The following is a 4980-nucleotide window of genomic DNA, read 5'->3' as shown; positions in this document are numbered from 1 at the left end:
ATTAAAATTTTTGGGGGGAGAAGCTGGGCAGTGGTGGTGTATGCCTTTAATGCCAGCACTTGGGAGGCAGAGTGAGTTAAAGGCTTGTCTGGTCTACAGAGCAAGTTCCAGGACAGCAAGGCTACAGAGGAAAACCCTGTCTTGAAAAACTATAAATAAATAAATAAATAGATAAATAAATAAATAAATAAATCTTTTATTTTGGTGGGGATGACAGAATCTTGATACGTTAGCTGGTTTTGACCTCCCACAATCAAACATTCTTCCTACTTAGACTTTTGGGTAGCTGGCACTTTAGGCTCAGTCATCTCACTTAGATGCCAATTAGTTCTTATTTTGGTGATACTGTGAATCAAATTCAGGGCCTTGACAAAACATGCAAGTGTCAAACTGTCTTAGGGTTTCTATTACTGTGAAGAGTAACGACAGCTCTTATAAAGGAAAACATTTAATTGGGTAACTTACAGTTTCAGAATTTAGTACATGATCATCATGGTGGGACATGGTGGTATGCAGGCAGTCATGTTGCTGGAGAAGGAGCTGGAAGTGGAGAAGAAACTACATCTTGATCCCACAGACAACAGGAAGTGATCTGAACTAGGTGTAACTTGAGCACAGGAGACCTCAAAGTGCTCTGCCTGCATGTATGCCTGCATACCAGAAGAGGGCACCAAGTCTCATTATAGATGGTTGTGAAACATTATGTAATAGCTGAAAATTACACGCCTCCATAGTGATACACTTCCTCCAACAAGGTCACACCTACTTCAATAAGGCCACACCTCCCAATAATACCACTCCCTATGAGCTTACTGTGTGTGTATATGTGTGGGAGGTGACAATTACATTCAAACTACCACACCAACTCTGAACTGCACCCCCAGTCTTTGCCTCAAACATCTCAAGATATTGAAGAGTAGGGAACGTTCCCTGCTTAACTCACTCATGTGTTCAGTAGTACAATGATACAGAAACCAAATACATAACAACAAAATAATAAAACTCTTGAGCCCAGCATGGTGTCACACATCTTTAATTCCAGCACTTGGGAAGCAGAGGCAGGCAGATCCCTGTGAATTTAAGGCCAGTCAGAGCTACCTAGTAAGGCCTTGTTTCATTAGGAAATAAAATAATTTTAAATTAGAAAATAAAACCCTAGACCAATATCCCTTATTAAAATCAACATGAGCTGGGCATAGTGGCATATGCCTTTAATCCTGGCACTCAAGAAGGCAGATCTGTATGAGCTCAAGGCCAGCTTGGTCTATATAATAAGTTCCAGGCCAACCAAGGCTACATAGTGAGATCTTGTCTCAAAACACAAAAATAAATAAATAAAATCAACACACACAAAAAAATCCTCTACAAAAACACCATTTAACCAAGTTTAGCAGAACAACAAAAGGATTATACACCAGAAACAGGTGGGGTCTGTTCCTGGAATTCAAGGTTGATCCAACACATAAAAATCAACCAAGAAGTCAGGCAGAGTGGTACACACTGGTAACCCTAGTGCTCCGAAGCCTGAAGCAGTACAGCCATGAGTTCAGATCAGACAGGACCGCACGGTGAGCACCAGACTGGTCTGAATAGAAAAGGGAAGTAATGCGAATGGGTGTCTTGTCCTGACCGGAATGCTCCTCTCTGTCCCTCTGCCTCCTGCCCACCATGAAGTGATCTTTGCCACACACTCTCTGCCATGATGCTGATGTTCTATCTCACTGGGCAGAGGCTCAAGAGCAATGGAGTCATGACTGAAACCATGATGCCGAAAGCAATCTTTGGTCTTTTTAGGTCGTTTTCTGAGTATTTTATCACAGTGGCAGAAAGGAGTCAGGAGAGCGGTGAAGACTTGAGCAGTGACAACCAAAAATCACTGTTGATGGGAACCTCAGGTTCAATGAGAGACCCTGCTTCAAAGGAGTAGACAGAGGGCACATAAACACACATACACACACACACACACACACACACACGAATGAATGCACACACACGAATGTGCACACATGCAAATAAATAATGCTTTTTTTCCCCATAGTTTTTCAAGACAGAGTTTCTCTGTAGCCTGTCCAGGAACTCGCTCTGTTTACTAGAGATCCATCTATCTCTGCCTCCCAAGTGCTTGCATTAAAGGCGTACACCACCACTGCCCAGCTAAATAATGCTGTTTAATTTTTTTTTTTTTCGAGATAGTGTTTCTCAGCGTAGCCTTGGCTGTTCTGGAACTCACTCTGTAGACCAGGCTGGCCTCGAACTCAAAGAGATCCACCTTCCTCTGCCTCCTGAGTGCTGGAATTAAAGACCTGTGTCACCACCACCCAGCTGTTTAAAACCTTTTTTGTGGATGCTGGAGAGATGGTTCAGAGTTTAAGTGCACTGGCTGCTCTTCCAGAGGTCCTAAATTCAATTTCCAGCAATTACATGATGGCTTACGACCATCTACAATAAGATCCGGTGCCCTCTTCTGGTATGCAGGACTACATGCAGGCAGAACACTGTATACATAACAAGTAAATAAATCCGTTCGTTTTGTGCGTTTTTTGTTTTGTTTTTTGAGATAGGGTTTCTCTGTGTAGCTTTGGAGCCTGTCCTGGAACTCACTTCGTAGACCAGGCTGGCCTGAAACTCACAGAGATCTGCCTGCCTCTGCCTCCCAAGGGCTGGGATTAAAGGTGTGAGCCACCATTACCCAGCAGCACATGCTGCTCTCGCAGGAGACCTGAGTTCAGCTCTCAGCACCCACATCTGACAGTTCCCATCCTCTTGTAACTCCAGCTCCTATGTATCTGGAGCTTACACCTCTGGCTTCTGCAGGTAACCTCCACACACACGTGTGTGTGTGTGTGTGTTCACACATGCGTACACACACACAAAACTTAAAAAGTAATTTTAGGGCTGGAGAGATGGCTCAGTGGTTAAGAGCATTGCCTGCTCTTCCAAAGGTCCCGAGTTCAATTCCCAGCAACCACATGGTGGCTCACAACCATCTATAATGAGGTCTGGTGCCCTCTTCTGGCCTTCAGGCATACACACAGAAAGAATATTGTATACACAATAAATAAATAAATAAAAAAGTAATTTTAAAAAGCATTCAGGAGGCAGAAGCAGGCGGATTTCTGTAAGTTTGAGGCAGTCTGGCCTACATACCAGGCTCAAGGCTAGCCAGGGCTGCCTATTGAGACCATGACTCAAAAAAAAAAAAAAAGAAGAGGAGGAGGAGGAGGAAGAAGAAGAAGAAGGAGGAGGAGGAGGAGAAGGAGAAGAGGAGGAGGAGGGAAGGAAGGAAGGAAGGAAGGAAGAAAGGAAGGAAGGGAAATAGTCTCGCTGGTGTAATAATGGCATGAAGGCTATCGGGGTAACCAATTGCTTTTGGGTTGGATTTGAGGCCTGTCTGCAGGACAGAATTCATACCTGGTAGTGTAAACTGGTCAAAAGCCCCGTGGTTCAAGAGGTCACAGGTTCTAGATGGAATCTGCTATTGTTGTCCAACTGCCTTTTAAACATTTATGTTTATAACCATAAATTAGCGTTGTTCTCCATTTTGGCCAGATAATCTTTTCTCTGCGGTAGTCAGCCATGGATGCAGACTCATAACTAGTCAAAGTGCTGAGAATAAGTGACTGCTGGATGTCCAGTCCTATACGGGACATTTATATAACACCACCCATCAAGGGCCAGGGAACACTGCAGCAGAGGAGGCAGAAGGAATGCGCCCACCAGGGACCAGAGAATACTGTTGCAGAGGAGGCAGAAGGAACGCACCCACCAGGGCCCAGGGAACACTGCTGCAGAGGAGATGAAGAGAAGGCAAGAACCAGAGGATGAGGATGATGAATGCTGTTTGGGGGCTGACATCGACCATGAACTCACTGCAGCTATGATCACCTGCCCAAGATCAATAAGATCAATTAACATCCCATAAGACAGCATTAATTGAACTCAGTGGGCCATTAACACAGAAAGGAAAGGATATAATGGGGGAGGGAGATGTGTTGGGGGTACCTGGGAGGAGTGAGATAAATGAGGGGGGTGCAAATGGTTAAGATGCATTACTGGCATTATGAAAATATGGAAGAATAAAAAAAGATACTCTATTAAAAAAAATAAAGCCTCAGCCCGGTCTACAAGAGCTAGTTTCCAGGACAGGCTTCAAAACTACAGCGAAACCCTGTCTTGCAAAACAAACAAACAAAAAATGCATGATGTGTGCATGCCTATGAGCTCAACATCTGGGAGAATAACGCAGGAAGGTGACTAGTTTGAAACCAGCCTCAGCTATATAAGAGTTCGAGGTCAGCCTGTGGCTATATTAAAAAAAAGGATTGAGGTGGGACTTTGAGGCATGACATAGAATCTGCACAGTCTCAATACATATGTTAATTACCAAGGAAAATAGCAATTTTACTGTGGAGAAAGCAGGCTCCACATTAACAGAGTAATCAGCGTGAACCTAATCAGTAATGGGACAAATTGTCATTCTGCGCTACGAACTCGGGGTCACTTTAAATCTGAATAACTATAAAGAAATGTAAGAGCTCAAATCCAGAGACAAAACAACTGGCTCGCTGCTTTCATGAACACCAGTGTCACCAGACACAGAGGAAGAGGAACCATCCTGATTTCAGGGGACCATCACGCAGATACGGGATACTATGGCTAGATGGCGGCAGGATGTCACAGGCAGTCCTGGGCCAAGGAAAGGCTGCACGGACCGGCACGCAAGCCTTTCCGAGCCTCAGTTCCCTCCTCTCACTCAGGAAGAGGACGATCATGTTCCATAAGAAACTTTCGGTGAATGGACCGGGAGCGGGCTCCGCGCAGCACGGTGCCCTGGAGCAGGCAGGGCGGCGCGGGTGGGGAGTGGGGGGGCTGACCGGGAGGCTGCCGGGGCCTGCGGGCGGGGCGACCACCGAGTCTCGCAGGCCCCGCCCTCAGACGCTGACGTCACCACATTCCCGCGGCGGCTCCTCCCGCCGCCCC

The sequence above is a fragment of the Myodes glareolus genome, chromosome 14 (genome assembly GCF_982192425.1).
Source record: "Myodes glareolus chromosome 14, mMyoGla1.1, whole genome shotgun sequence".
NCBI lineage: Eukaryota > Metazoa > Chordata > Mammalia > Rodentia > Cricetidae > Myodes > Myodes glareolus.
The sequence above is the reverse complement of the archived record's forward strand: the minus strand, read 5'-3'. Positions refer to the sequence as shown.